Here is a 16,787-nt window from a genome sequence, read left to right as displayed (position 1 = left end):
ATCTCGTGTGCACCAAGAGAAGGAGTGCTCGGCTGCGATGAAACAACGGGACGCTGAAACTGCTGCGCATGTACTCGTTCATTCCGTGAATAACAAGACGTTCCCTGCTTACAGAGGTGCATTTCAGTCACTGCACATGCCTGGCTTCAATCCTCACCCGTTGCTTCATCGCATCTATTTTCAATACAGCTACTTGCGCGCATCAAGCACCTGCCACGCGAGAGTCGGCAGCCGACTGTTATGCTCACGCTGCCGGCCACACCTGCTCCGATGGCGTAGGTACAGGGAGGTCTACACGCGTCAATATCTTCAACGATTTCTACGTTTTTTTTTTTGTACAGTGTGTACTCACGGCGCCCATATTGTGCATTAGTGGCTTTCATGTTTTACGCGCTAGCAACTACCCATCCAAGCGGGCGGAGCAAGCCGCTTTGCGCAGAATGCAGGGTAAATTCCTTACGTCGCCTGACATTGCACAGCCTGAGGCATAAGCGTCCTCGCTCTATTGAAGCCAAACATGGCAAAGCGTTTGCGTGAGTGAATCACGCTGGGCGTACCGCCACGGATGCAACACTGTCAATGAGGCGTGCGCCTCTGGTCTCGCTAATAACTCATTCGTGACAGGTGCGAGCTTGCGATCTGAGCCGCAGGAACCGCGTTTATATCTGGCTTCCACCTATGGTGCAGCCCCTGATCTCTCGAGGCGAACGCGCGTACATGGAATGCACAGTGTAAACACCACTTTGCTGGTCCAGACTCTCTCGGCACTGCGGAAGGGGACTGCTGCGGCGGGTCGTTGTCAATTTCGCTTGACGACGCGGACTGATCGTAGGCATACGCCTTTATCGTTCGTGGTCGTTCAGTAGGCCGCTCATCCAAGTCGGAGTCGTAAGTTCCGCTCCCGCTATCGCTCTCACTAGAACTTCGCATTTTGCACTGCGCAGCGCGAGGAAAACAAAACTGCGCAGCCGGCCAGCTCGCTCCACGGCTGCTGAAGGTAGGTGTGACGTCAGATCCGCCGGCTTGTTGTCGGGAGCGCATTGCGAGTGACGCGGTGGCCGCTCATGGAGAGTCAAAAATAAAGCCATCCGCTCAAAAGTAACCCGAATAATGACTATATACTATAGCAATCGTGTCTTAAGAATGCAACTGTGGGGCTTTCTCTATATTCTTCAATTTTTATTCTGTATCCCTTTAAGCAGCATCCAAAATCACCTTAATAGAGACACTAAGAAGAAACACTAAATAATTTTGGACTGATAAAGTATGCCTTCAAAACTTTATTTGCGTTAATTTTGCTATGAGTTGATTATTACAAAGGAAGATAAAGGCAAATTTAAAATTCTTGAGTTTGGCACCAAATTCACCGTCCCTGTACGTCATTGTGACATCACAAACGTCAAAGTATTTATACGTATTTGGACCATTATGGCTCCATAAAAGTTCACGAAACTTGCTAAGAGTGCCATCCTGGCACTCGACGTGAAGGGAACCTTCGACAACGTCTCACAGGAAGCAGTGCTAAACAGCCTACAACATACCAACTGCGGACGGCGGACATACAACTACGTACGGGACTTCCTGACGGGTAGAACGGCGACCATAGGCCTGGGGAATCTCAGGACCGAGAAGTTCCCAATACCGCAGAAAGGAACCCCCCAGGGGTCGGTGATCTCCCCGTTGCTGTTAAATATAGCGATGAGGGGATTGCCGAACCTCTTGGAGAACATCAGTGGTATTCGTCACGCAATGTATGCAGACGACCTGACCATGTGGACGTGCACGGGATCGGCGGGCGAACATCAAGACGCCCTGCAGGAAGCCATCGAAAGGACCGAGCATTATCTACACCGCTGCGGTCTTTCATGCGCGCCGGAAAAGTCGGAGCTCCTGATCCTCAAAAAGAGGACAAGAGGGCGGCCTCCGCCGGACACACCTGACCCAACGTTGACACTAAATGGAGTCAACATACCCAAGGTGGACACACTCTGTATTCTGGGCCTCACTTTCCAGAAGGACGGTGCCGGTCTCGCCGCCATTAAAAAACTGCAAGCGACAGTTACCCAAGTCGCGCACTTGGTGCGAAGAGTGACAAACAAAAAGCACGGCCTAAAAGAGCAGGATACAATCAGATTAATACAAGTCCTGATAATCAGCAGAGTCACTTACGGCACCCCGTACCTGGGTCTCAAGAACAGCGAGAGAGACAAATTGAACACCCTAATACGAAAAACCTACAAGCTGGCACTGGGGCTTCCACCGACGACGTCGACGGAAATGCTACTCAGCCTGGGCATCCACAATACTTGGGAGGAACTGGTAGAGGCCCACAAGACCAGCCAGATGGAGCGACTCAAGCTCACCAGCACGGGTAGGGACACGCTAATAAGACTGGGCTACCCAGTCGAATATGAGTCTACAAAACAGCGGGTTCCTCTACCCCTGAGGGAGAAGATCACGGTGGCCAGCATCCCGAGAAACATGCACCCTGAATACCACAGAGAAAGGAGGTGAGCGAGAGTGAAAGCTCTACGTAAGGCCTACGAAGGACCAAAACAAGGAGAAGTCCGATACCGACGCGGCAAAGTACAAGAACAGAGCGGCCCATGCTATCAGCGTGATCAACGGCCAAGGACAAGAGGTAGCTGCGGCCTCGGTAAACACTCCAGACATCGACTGCGCGGAAGAAACGGCGATAGCCCTGGCGGCCACTACGGGCCAGCGAGAGGAAGATCTAATCACAATCATCACCGACTCACAAACAGCATGTAGAAATTACCAAAAGGGCCGCATTTCCAAACAAGCCCTGAGCATCCTCAAAAAACGAGACAATTTTCCAGAACTGTACATTGTCTGGGCCCCGGGACACGAGTCCCTGGCGGGTAATGTAGCGGCTAATGCCGCTGCCCGAGATCACATTCTCCGGGCTATCCCACCAGGTTCGCGAGCACCGGTAGACCAACAAGATAGCGTCCCGAAAAGATACGCCGATATCCTGAGCCACTACAGGCTGGGTAGGAGGATCTATCCACCCCCGCATCCCCAGCTGACAAGAGAAGAGGCGGTGATCTTCCGAAAACTACAGACCGGCACATTCCCGCACGGCACCCTGCTACACGCCATGTATCCTACGAGCTATACCCACAAATGCGCTTTCTGCTCTACGCCCAATACCCTCTACCACATGGTATGGGAATGTCAACAAAATCCATCGACACCGCCCATCACCGGACCAACCGTCGAGCAGTGGGAGGCCCAGCTGACAAGCTCGAGCCCTGAAGACCAGCATCGCCTGGTGAGCAGGGCCAAGTTATCAGCTCAGGCTCACGGCATCCTGGACTAGGGAAGCCGCCCACCTCGGACGATTTTACCGTCGGCTCATTTCTACAAATAAAGTTTATTCCTCCTCCTCCTTGCTAAGTTCAGCTGTTCGCTCTTCTAGAATACAATGTAGTCTATCTTTACACATAAATATTTAACTAAACCCAAGCTCACATTGTCAAAATCCATAGCATCAATCCCATCATGCTGGTGCAGGAACTTCCAACACAGCAGTGCCAACCGTCTTCTGTTGTTGCATCTTTTCTGAATTAGAAAGCATCTTCTCACTGTCAGAGTGGCTTTTTCGTTATTGTAGAAGGTAAATTTACTAATTGAGACGAAATAATTTTTCTCTTTAGAGAAGCTTTATATGCACAAAGTATTCTTGAGTCACCAAAGAATTGCTAAAGAGCACCATTCAAGATCCACTGCCTGATGAACACAATTCTGCCACAGAAGTAATCGTAAATACACTGAAATGACACCACTGCTTTGCAAGCATTGCTCTTGGTACCTAGCCAAATATGTGTGTTTACTTATGCATCAATGAAGCTTGTTGGCAAAGCACATTGATGATTCTGGCAGATTTGATCGCCAGTTATTTATCCATGCGGTCCTTTTTTGTAAGCACCGAAGAAGGCCATACTTATCTACATTATAGCTACCGCGGCGTCCCCCAGGGCTGTGTACTTAGCCCTGTGTTATTTAATCTAACACTAATTGCTCTCCTTGAGCATGTGCCAACTACAGTCAGCCTATCAATGTACGCGGATGACATCTGCATATGGACGTCTGCAGTAACACGCCTACAGTTGCGAGCGAGAATTCAGAGCCACCACACAAACTGTTCTCTACCTTCGTAATCGAGGCCTGGAATTTCCTCAGAGAAATGCGCACTAGTGCCATTTACGCGCAAACCCATGGCCAACTACAGTGTAATGATAAATGGCCAAATAATACGACGGGTCCTATCATACAAGTTCCTAGGTGTCATAATCGACAGGGGCTTGTCATGGAGCCCCCACGTATCATACATGAAAAAACGGTTGACAGGCATCTGTCACCTCCTCAAGTTTTTCGCTGGCAAGACCTGGGGAATGTTGCCAAGTGCGATGTTGCAACTGTACAGGGTGCTTTTCCTAGGATTTCTGCGATACAGCTTGCCAGCAATAAACAACACAGGTAAAACAAATCTACGCACAATACAAAGTCTTCAGGGTCAAGTGCTCCGGATCTGTCTAGGCCTGCCTCAGAGTGATTCAACAGTGGCTACGACAGCAATCGCTGGAGATCGCCTTGTCAAGACCCACATTGAAATTGAAGTACTCAGGACCCATATAAGGCATCTGACCAGGACTCATCACCACTTGGCCTCCCTAACAGCGGACAGACCACACACATCTTTCAGCCGGACGATAACCGCATATGATGAATCATTGCCAGCTTGTTTTACCCCGGCTGCGAGACCTTCAATTCCTCCATGGTGCCTCGCTCAGCCAAAAATCAACCTCACAATACCTGGTATCTCGAAAAAAGGTGACCTATCATCACCAACCCTTAGACAGCTCACGCTACTACATTCGTACGAGAACTACCGTGATTCTACGCATATTTACACTGATGGATCTGTCCTTCCAAGTACCACCGCGGCGGCAATCGTCATACTAGCGAAAGCTACAACAATCAAATTTAAGACGACCCACGCAACAACATCGACGGCAGCAGAGTTCGCAGCGCTCTTTACTGCCCTTCATCACATTGGTGATGAACCACGACATAAATGGACAATATTCTTCGATTCGAAGGCGGCACTGCAGTCTCTACTGTCACCTTTACGACGCGGATCACACGAACAACTAATATTCCATATTACAGAGACGTTGCAACATATAAGTGAAGCAGGCCATGAGATAACCTTTCAGTGGCTTCCAAGTCACTGCGGGATTATCGGCAATGAACGGGCGGATCACGCTGCCCGCTCAGCCCATACTGAGGAGCGCCGCGTCCCAATTCCTCATTCTAGAACTGACGCAGCACGGAAGCTCAGCCTACTTGCTCGGCAGTGCACCGCGTCGCAATGGAATGAGCCACATTTAAGAAACACGCGACTGTACTCACTTGATCCAACACTAAGTCTTCAAGCGCCATCACAGCTTCGCCGTAGAGATGCCACGCTTTTATATCGACTTTGGTTGGGCGTTGCCTTTACTAAAGCCTATGCATTCCGCATAGGGATGACCGACAGCCCAACCTGTGACCACTGCGGCCATGAAGAATCAATTGGCCATATTTTGTGTGCCTGCCCGCAGTACAGTACACAGAGGGCATGCCTTCGCCACGAACTTAACCAACTGGACGACCAAGCGCTATCCGAAAAAAGAATACTACAACATCGAAAGGACCTACCGTCACAGAAGAAGGCCGTGCAAGCGCTATTGCGTTTTCATCTCTGTCTTCTTTCTAACCCCTATCCCCCATCCCCAGTGTAGGGTAGCAAACCGGAGACTCATATCTGGTTAACCTCCCTGCCTTTCCTCTTCATTCTCTCGCTCTCTTTGATCGTTTACTGCAGATATTCTTTTCTCATTTGTTTTCTTGTCAACATGCTGTGATCATAGACAGCAATCAATACTATTAAATTTTAGCAAATTTGATTTAATGTGTAAGTGTAATATGTAAGACGTGAAAAAATGAAAAGCAAATAAAAATGACGAAATCAGCTTTTTTCCTAAAGCAGACACACACATGCATGTGCAAATGAAACATCCATTATAAACTTTAAACAAGGTTCACACGGCACATTTGAGATAAAATTCCAACATAATGCAAAGATTTCAAGGATGCCAAAGGCAAAAATTCAGAGGAGGACCTTATTTGTACACATAGAGGGAAAAATAGCGAGTCTTCTCAGCTGCAAGAAGTTGCACTAAACAGCCACTAAGTTAAACACATACATCAAGTTCTTCCGGTCGCTTTTCTAAGTTTACCTAAGTTTCTAAGTCCCATTGTAATAATGTCAATTGCCTTCTGGAATGACAGTTAGCAGTGAGACTTCAACCAACTTAGGATACTCACCGTGTTAAAGCCAAACAATTAGCTTACTTTTCGCCAGGCAATTCTAGAGCCTAGGGCTCGAAAATGGAGCCACGAGGACTGTGATGTGAACCAACAAGGAAAACAAAAAAATGGTGGCACAGCATGGTCACTTGATCTGGCTTTGTCTAGCTCCACAATGGCAATGGTGATTTAAACAAGCCTGTTGTTGGTGGCTGTGGAAATGCCACATTGCAATCATTCAATGACATTCAAAGAAAACATTGAGCACAGCTTCTCGAGAGATAGTGCCCATCGCAACACCCCAATGTGGAGTTTTGTTACTTAGCATGTTCAAAAGTCACACTCCAAACCCATTTTTCAAAGAATTCAAGAAGTACACTTATTTTCTAAGAGCTTTAGGGGCACTTGAATCTGTTCTTGCAAATCCAAAGGTTTCTTTCAAGGATTTCAAGGTGTAGAAATTCTGTTCAACCTAGGCCAGGATCTTGGCAAGATGGGCCCTACAAGAATTTCATTTACTCTCTTCTCTAACCTTAGCCTTGCACAGAACTCGGCAATCTTATCCTTGCAAAGATTTCGGAACTCGCCAGTCTGGACAAGCTAGCACAGATAGCAAACTATTCTTACCATGGGCACAGAGAGGCGCGATGACGGATTTCCTTCAAGGACATAGGAGCCACGATTGAGAAGGTAGTCCTTGAAACCTTGGGGTGGTTTGGGGTGCACAACCAGCATGGCCTGACGCCGCTTCTCCACTTGTTTGCGGATATCCAGATACATCTGGAAGCCATTGGTGACTGGTTGACTAATTTCCTCCATGAGATGTGGAGGCTCTAAAGGAGAAGCTACGCCTGCCTGCTGCTGCTGCTGCTGCTCCTGCTGTTGCTGCCGCTGCTGTAGTGGCAGCTGCTGTTGCTCTTGCTGTTGCTGCCGCTGCTGTAGTGGCTGCTGTTGCTGTTGCTGCTGTGGTGGCTGCTGCTGCTGCTGCAGTTGCTGCTGTGGTGGCTGCTGTTGCTGCTGCTGTTGCTGTTGCTGCTGTTGTTGCTGTGGTGGCTGCTGCTGCTGCTGCTGCTGTGGCGACTGCTGCTGCTGAGGTGACTGCTGCTGCTGTTGTGGCTGCTGCTGATCTTCTCGAGCCCTCAGCTTGCGCTTCCGAGGGTGTACCTCAGGTGCATCCTCCACTTCTTCCTCATGGGTCAAGGCAGCCCTGTGGCTACTACGCGTGACCCGCTGACAGCGCTCTTCTTCTCGCCGTCGCTCCTTCTCTTCCACAGCCTGCTCACTGGGAGATCCTTCACTCAAGGATTCGGCAGCATTCACTACATAAGGCAAGGCAGGCTTGCTTGAAGAAACCTTGCGCTCCTTGGAGTTGGCACCACCAGCTGGTTCAGTACCTTCAAGATTACCTGTGCCACTTGAAGGCAACACTATCTTGAGTGGTGGCACTTTGGGAGAATGTCCATTTCCATAAGAGTCCTGGGTGGTAGGGTCACCATCCATCTCTTGCTCACTGGGGCCACTTTCTGTGTCTGAACTTGAATTGTTACCTCGTTTACGAGGGCACGCAGCGTCACTTTCTGAAGCCCGTGCCTTATCGCCACGTGAAGAGCGTCCTTTGCCTGTGGGTGTGAGAGTGCCATTAGTGCTGTCATTGCTGCTGCGTCGACGTTTGCGGAGTGGCTCTTCTGCAAGAGCATCTTCACCATGCGTGTCAGAAGCTGAACCATTTAGGGTAGAAGGTTCGGCCATTGAAGCCAAACCCTGTTCACTGCCAGTCAGAGGACTGCTGGAAGACACTACGTCAGCTGCTGTTGAGGTAATAGTTGTGGTGGAAGGTTCTTCTTTTTTCCCATTATAGGTATAACCGTCTGCTCGAGCTTCCATGCTGGAAAAACAGGGAAGGTGTCTGGACGAGACTGAAGAATGGTACACTGGGACAGTGTGGTTCGGGAGCAACTCCTTATCATCACTTGTCTTAACAGACTGTGGAAATGCAACGTCAAGCGGGCCGAGCCAGGACTGTTCACCACTGCAAGAAAAACAGTCACCATTGAAACTACTTGAGTAAAAGTCTAATATAACATACAAATATGATTACTCTCTTAAAGAGAGAAAGCAGCAGCAAGCACATATTATACTGTGCTATTATAAGTCCACATTATACATCAACACTATAGTAATAGTATTATTTACACACACAGCTTCTCCACAATAGTGATTATTATCTGACCACTGTGCATAAATAGCATACAATGAAGCCCTATGAACAATTGCATTAAACGTTTGAACATATATTAGTTCCATTTCATTTTTAATTTAAGACCAGTCAATACTGAACATAACATTCAATTACATTGCTTTACAATGGACGTCTATCTACAGCGTTTTTCTAAGAATTAAATTAAATTAGAATTAAACCTGTGAAACACCTGTGAAGAAAGGGTTTTATTTAAAATACAGGCTTGGAGATTGAAGATGGTAAAATTTGTATTTGAAAACACGTTTTTATGTTCTTAGGACGAACTGGAAGCACCTGTTGACTCACGAGTAAGGCTGTACAAAAATATATGAATATTTTCATTATATTTCTTATTCACCTAATATATTCTGTATTTTCGAAGAATCCACTAAACAACATGGTAAAGAAAACTTTTCTGGAGGCTGTGAAGATTGAACCCAGGACATAGTGTACAGGAAGTACATCCATCATATATCTGGGACAATGCATTTGCACAATAAAATTTCTGATGGCTGCTCGCACGATACATGGTTGATGAGGAGTAGGAGTGCAGGCCAGTTCGAGGACAAAGGGAGGGTTTCTTAGTGATGTTTAGCTGCAAGTTAGAACTAGTATTTCTCGCTTTGCTCTCCGTCCCGTCGTTTGTGCTATTTTATCCTCGACAAAGCATTGCAGAGTTTCTCTAATAATAATAATATTTGGGGTTTTACGTGCCAAAACCACTTTCTGATTATGAGGCACGCCGTAGTGGAGGACTCCGGAAATTTTGACCACCTGGGGTTCTTTAACGTGCACCTAAATCTAAGCACACGGGTGTTTTTGCATTTCGCCCCCATCGAAATGCAGCCGCCGTGGCCGGGATTCGATCCCGCGACCTCGTGCTCAGCAGCCCAACACCATAGCCACTGAGCAACCACGGCGGGTGCAGAGTTTCTCTAATTGCTGCCGATGTACTTTGGACCCTTTGTTAAGGTTGCAAATTTTAACTAGCCTCTCCAATGGCGATGTAAAATTGCTATTCCGCCTATGGTTGGGTGTGGCAATAGCAAACACTTGGGCTACGTTCACACTTGGGAAGGGGCAAGCGAATGGAAAGGCCAGAGCGGGCGGAAAATCTTTTCCACACATGTCCAAGATGTTTACATTTGTTTCACCACACTGTCGCTTTCACCACATCCATCTAGTCTGTGCATGTTTGTCTGCGTGGTGGTGCTCTTCATCACACCATTTCAAGCGGTATGTTCATTCACTGACCCATCAGTTACTAAAAGCTATAATTTTGTGCAACTGCGCATATCATCTTAACTTTTATCTACCATGAAAGAGGAAGAAGACTATTTTTACAGTCTTGAAATGGCTGATACACCAACGTGCGATATTTAAGGGTATGAATGTACTATCAAACACCTGTTGTGCACTTGCCCTAAAACCAGGTCCAAGGCATCTCTTACAGACTGCCCATAGCCAACTCAACAATTTCTGAAACAAAAATTCTTGGACCCTGGCCACAACTGTTGCTCATGTAGAAAGCTATTTGTGTGCTACTGCAGTTTAAGGTACATTGGATTCAGTGACCAACCGTAGTCTTGCTGTGTGCACAGTGCTCACTCTTCCTTTTTCCTGACCCGATTTCTCTTTCCTTTAAGCCCAGTGTACAGGAGCAAACTAGAGGATCTCCTCGTTGACCTTCCTATCTTTCTTCTCCTTAGTTCCTCTCTCCCCAATGGTCACACTTTATAAGTGAGTGCTTGTTTTAATAGAGACTTAAAAATAGCTGCCTTGACTACAAATGCTTTTCATTGCACTCCCGTGGGTGCCCTCATATTTGACCATGTAGCGGTGCCTCCACAGCTTGCTTCTGCCAGTCTTTGCGGCCTTTGTTTAAATTGGCAGTGCCCAATATCCGCGCAGCACAGCAAATAGCTGTTTCAGTGGCTATTACTGACAGTGACTGGGTGAGCGACACGAATATTTTGGCGAAGGCTTCAGAGTACATGTAAATGTTGCATAGCAATCTTTCCGAGCTCTTTATGCCTTGTCCAATTGGTGCAATCACCGCCAACAGTGCGCATACTAGAAGGCAGGGATTCCAAGACAGTGGTGTATACTTTCTGCCCCTGAATTAAATCAGCATCACTATCCTTTGCTTTTGATTTTTTTCCTTATTTGATTATGGTTTTAAAGCCTCAGCTTGTTCTTTGATTATTGACAGCATTTTCTGGAGTTATGTTATTTTTTATAGAAGCACTCATGAATATGAACAGCAAGGTCTTCCTAAAAAATTTTGAAGGGGGGTGGGATGGACGGCTTGAGACTGAGGAGGAAGACGAGGGCAGAGGAGCACTTACGAAAATTTTTGTTTCCTTGTTTTTTATGTGCGACCACTGCACCCTTTAAAATGGTACATCCAACAATTTTGCATTTTGTATGCATTAACAAAAGAAATGCGAGCCAGCGACGCCTACTGCAATCGACAAACGTTGCCGGGATAATGAAATGCACAGCCCGCCATTGCCAAAATGTACTCAAAATGCGTGCCAGCGATTTAGATCTGTACAAGCGAATGAGGGCGCTTCCTGTGCACATGCAGCAGCAGTAACCAATTGCAGAGAGAACCCTAATGTCCAGCTAATGTAGATATGTTTTTGCTGTGCTCTGGGCTTAGGACATGACTGTTTTGAAGTTTTGCAGCAGCTTAATTATAGAAAAGATGAAATATCCCTTATTTCTCGTTTACACTGTGGCTCTTGATGAAGCGTTCATCTGCAAACTTTCGTATGTAACCGATGTAAACTACGCATTGGTCTGCATATTCACTAATGAGTGCACTCATGTATAGGTGCAAGCTCAAGTCTCGGTGAACTTGAGTGAGCCAGGGTAGATGTTATTGGATAAAAACATTTTTATGAGCGTGTATTATTCTGCCGCGCTATCTGGTTACCATATTTTCCCTGCAACTTTGCCTTTGATTTAAATAAAAATTGCAAAACTGTTCCTCTAAAGCAAAAGCATGGTTACAGGTAGGTATGGTATGGTATGAAGAACTTTATTTAGGCCCGTGGTAGTTTGATATTTATTCCAGGGTTGTGGCACAATGAAAGGGCTAATAACACATGACAGAAGCTACACTGAAGCAGAGTTAGCAGAACGTCAGTCAGCATGGTCACAAGTGGCACATCTTTATTCAATGCTTCTCCATTGTACTCACAAAACATTGTGTGCTAATCAGCTTTTAATACAAATATTTACATGAGAATGACACAGCTATCAGTCAACCAGAAAGCAGCCTTACTAGAGTTGTGCGTACAGCACATTGATCAGATCACATTTAGCACAATTATGCATGGTGACTCCATTTAGGGCTCTACAAAGGATTCAGACAAATAGAGCTGCTACCTGGAAGTGTTCTCTGCACTGCATTATCATCATTTTACACCTGTGTTTCAGTTGTCTTTGGCTATATAGGAGAGCAAATTCTAACAGCAAACCAATCATCAATTATAGAGAATTTGCCGAAGGGACAAATCTTTTGAGCAGTTACCACGTGAAAATGGCATTGTGGCAGTGCATGAATCAATGCAGAGTGCACTTTGGCTTGAGGCAGGAATAAAACAAATTATGGGATTTTACCTCCCAAAGCAACACATGAGCTATGACAGACGCCATAGTTGGGATTTCCGAATTCATTTTGACCAACTGGAGCTCTTACGTGCAGCTAATCTGATCATAAACGCTGTGACAGGAAAACAAACTAATACTGACGCGCTGTGGCGGGTCTTGAGGCGAGAAATGGCCGAGCGAACCAGAAGTGCACACACTAGTCAGTGAAAAGGATCTATACTTGTACTAGAAGGCTATGCACTATGGAGGTTGCGACAATGCTGTAAACCTCATTTGTGTATTGAACAAGTTTCATACTAAGTTTCTGCAATAAAGCACTTAATTTATAATGCAAGATGAAGTTTTTGTGAAAAGCTTCAAAGGCAGTTTGCGAGTTACAAAACCCATAACCCCACCTCATGACAATGAGGATCTGAAAATTGCTGGCACTCCTATGTTCAGGCGAGTGAAAACAGAAGTCTCTTGGGCATTGAAGCACCAAATACATACTCTAAAGAGGTCACAGTATGTTCCTCAACAACAAGTCCATTCACTTTTCAAAAAGAGTGCACCTAAAAGAATGCTCTGTATGTCTGGCAGCAAGACCTGCTAACTAGGCCATTCACACTACAGTCGAACCCACTTTTAACAATATTCTAGTGCCACAAAAACTCCGCTGTTATGTTGTTATAACTGATAATAGTTATAACCGGGTTGCATGAAAAAAAAGTCAAGATGGGGGGATGCCGGAGTTGTGAGAAAACTATAATGGCAGGGTGGCCAGTGCCCCTCCCCTCAACTTTCCTCCATCCGGCTGCTGATTGTGTTCACTCATTTAACTGTTTAACTCTGCTTCCTGTGCGCTCCGGTTGCATATAAGCTGTGGCTGTCGGCATTCAAGAATGGCACTGCTATAACAACTGCAGATTGAGGTCACAGGCGGCAAGGGACATGCAAGCTCCACCTAGGCATTGCTTTGGTGTTGTCCTAAAAGGGACCTTTCAAAAATGCAAGAAGGCCGACGCAGCAGCCTGTCAGCTTTAGGAATCCAAAAGAAACACTGGGGCGAGATCACCACAAGCATCTCACCACATACTTCTCACTGGCTTGCACGAGGAAACCCCATGTCCGCCAGTCTTGCTTGCATTACACAAAGCTTGCCAACATCCTTCTCCAAGGCATGGGACAAGGATGGGACACAAGCGCAGTCTCGTCCTTGTTCCTTTGTGGATGCATGTGTTAGCGCTTTTGTAATTTTCAAATCAAGCTGTTGGCACTGCCCATTCGTTTTCAGAAGGGTGGAAGGGCGATGGGAGGGAGGCGCGCGAGGCTGGCGATGCAGAGAACACCGAAAAGTGATCACGTGGCGGCCGTTGTGGCGGCTGGAAATCGTGCAGTGGCTCGAATTTCTTTTTCTTTCTTTTCCAAAGATTTCACATTTCATTACCTTTGGGCATGGACACTGAGCAGCCAGACTTCATCATTATTACTAACGCAGCATAGGGCATTGTAGTAAGCGGGTTATTTCCACATAGAAAACACACAAATGTTGAAGGAGCAGCAGCTTCTCATTGGTACAACCAATATATTGTTAAAACAAGTATCGTTACAAGTGGGTTCGACTGCACCCGGGAAGAAACTAATGAACGTCAACATAATAAACACCATTATATACCCCACAAACCAACTAGCCTAACTTCATACTCTCTCAATTATTTAGCACTGTCAATAATATAAAAATTCTAAAACCGACTTTGAATGCTCAAGCTATTGTGCATACAGTTAATAAACAGTAGTCATAGAGTAGGAAAGCCCTAACTTCTGTTCAGAGCTCCAAGAATTCAACAAATGCAAATCTTCCGGGCACATTTTTCAATGCTTAAGGCAGCTTGCATCTGCTGGTTGCATCAAATTCAAGACTGCACAATGAGAGCTTTTATGGTAGCTAGGAAAGCAAACTGAGAAGAAATAAAGCACATAACATATATGAAGACAAGAAAGCCGACCCCACAAGTAGTCTGCAGGCGCCTGCCCCATCTCTCTCTCTCTCTAAGAAGGGGGGAGGGCTGCTCCTGCTAGCAGTGTCAGAGTGAGAGACGTCACATATGCGTGGTCACTGAAAGGTCTACTCATGGTCTCTATACAATGTATGCACTGTATTGGTATAACATCTTCTTGCTACAAGATACATGTGGGACAGACTGGCCACTGCAGTAATCATTAGTGAACTATTAAAAGAGCATGATTAATACAATGTTCAAGACTCTTTAGTCATAAGATCTGACTGCCTACCGTATATACTCGTGTAAGGGCCGCCCTCGTGTAAGGGCCGCACCCCAACTTTGAAAGCGGATATTTCGAAAAAAAAAAAACAAAAGTTCAAAATGTCCCGCCAGAAAAGTGTAGTTAGTTCATTTACAGCCAGATGGCGCTGCACGCTTTTCCGCTTTTATTCTACTTCCGCCGACGCGCCGACCACGCTGTTGACAGCGCGCCGCCATATTTGCCTTGTGCGGCCTCTTTGTTGGCATCGTTCCTAGCATCGTGTCGATACGTTGGCAGCGCGACTTCAGATCGGTGTCGTCGGTGTCACTTTGTTGGTTGTAGTGAACCCTGCAGAAGCCAGCGCACGTGACGGACGATGGGCCGGCATCTGAGATCATTCACTGCAGCATTTAAGCTGCAAGTGATTGACTATGCCGAGGAGCACGGGAAGCGGGAAGCTGGACGAAAGTACGACGTCGATGAGAAGCGCGTGCGTTACTGGATGAATCAGAAAGATGCCCTCGCCGCTACTAACAGGAGCCGAAAGGCGTTTCGCGGGAAAAAGTGCAAGTACCCGCAACTCGAAAGCGAGCTCGTCAACTACGTCGTCGACACACGAAGGGACGGCTACGCCGTATCGACTGACATGATACGCGTCAAAGCCCTCAGCATCGCTCGCCACATGGAAATACCCCCGGCACAATTCAAGGCAAGTCGGGGCTGGGCTACGCGGTTTATGAACCGTAACCAGCTTTCTATTCGGCGCCGAACGACGATTTGCCAAAAACTGCCGCGCGAGTACGAAGACCACGTCATTAAGTTTCATCGCTTCGTGAATGCTCTCAGGAGGGAGCATGAATACGACCTGTCCCAAATTGGGAATGCGGACCAGACACCTGTGTGGTTCGATGCACCGGAAAGCACCACAGTGGATTTAAAAGGTGCGAAAAGTGTGTCTGTGCGCACGACTGGTGCAGAACGCCAAAGGTGCACTGTGATGTTGTGCATCACGGCAGACGGCAGGAGGCTTCCGCCGTACGTCGTATTTAAAAGGAAGACTCTCCCAAAAGAGAAGTTCCCTCAGGGAATCGTCGTACGTGCGCAAGAGAAGGGCTGGATGTCCGAGGAACTGGTCGTTGACTGGATTAAGACCGTCTGGGCAAACAGACCTGGAGGGCTGTTACAACGGAAAGCCCTCCTTGTTTTGGACAGCTTTAGGGGCCACTTGACCGACCGCGTCAAGAACCGAGTTGCCGCAACTCGTACGGACTTGGCCGTCATTCCCGGTGGCCTGACGAGTGTGCTGCAGCCGCTCGACGTATGCGTCAACAGACCATTCAAAGTGGAATTTCGCCGATGTTACTCTGAATGGATGGCTGGAGGCGTCCACGAGAAGACCCCTACAGGACGGCTGAAGCGGGCGTCGCTCCAACAGGTGTGTGAATGGATTTTGAATGCGTGGCGTGCCATGTCAGTAGAAGTAGTTGCTAAAAGCTTCAAGGTAACGGGAATTTCGAACTCCATGAACGGCACCGAAGATGACCGTCTCTGGGAAGACGCGGACGCCGAGGCGAGCTCCTCCGAGAACGAGGACAGCGAAATGGAATCCGAATAAAAACATTTCTGGCATGTCATTTGTGACTCTTGCACTCTGCTACTGTTGCATAAACAGTACAGACCTTTGGCCTGTACTGCCTGTACTAAATCGGCCTGATTCGTGTAAGGGCCGCACCTAGCAAAATTTTCGAAGAAAAAGTGCGGCCCTTACACGAGTATATACGGTAATGCAAGGATTCTGACTGCTTATTAATGTTTGGATCAACTTCTATCCAGAGAATAAACAAAACCACACACACAGAAATAAGACAGAAAAAAGAAACAAATCTAAGGGAAAGAAATACAAAATTTCAAACATGAGATGTTTGTGTTGTACGATTCTTCAGCAATTACAGTAGAAGCTTGGTAAACGGAAATCGCTTAAACGGAATTGCAGCTTCAACAACAGCCTAATGTTTGGTTGCTTTTGCTTAGAGGCAATGAAAAAAAAAAAGAAATGAAAAAAGAAAGAAATTGTGTTAGACGGAACAACATTTAATGTAACTCTGGTTAACCGGAACTAAAAATATAGTTGAAAATGGAACTCACCACCCGATCTCAGCAGCATTGCCACTGTTTGTGGCTTTCCTTGTGTTTTTTCACCAGTTCTCTAAGTTATCGCCGACACTGCTTTTGCGGGCTTTTGTTGATGCTGTGTTTAATGTGGCTGTGTGGCTCTACCATGGTTGTGGCTTGTTGTGGTTTCTTT

At 46.7% G+C, this 16,787-nt stretch overlaps 1 pseudogene; it reads right to left on the bottom strand.

Annotated features, from left to right (window-relative positions):
* LOC139054214 (ankyrin repeat domain-containing protein 12-like) overlaps positions 1 to 16,787 on the bottom strand; it is a 69,026-nt pseudogene that overhangs the window by 35,158 nt on the left and 17,081 nt on the right.

The sequence above is a fragment of the Dermacentor albipictus genome, chromosome 1, assembly GCF_038994185.2.
Source record: "Dermacentor albipictus isolate Rhodes 1998 colony chromosome 1, USDA_Dalb.pri_finalv2, whole genome shotgun sequence".
NCBI lineage: Eukaryota > Metazoa > Arthropoda > Arachnida > Ixodida > Ixodidae > Dermacentor > Dermacentor albipictus.
The sequence above is the reverse complement of the archived record's forward strand: the minus strand, read 5'-3'. Positions and strand labels throughout refer to the sequence as shown.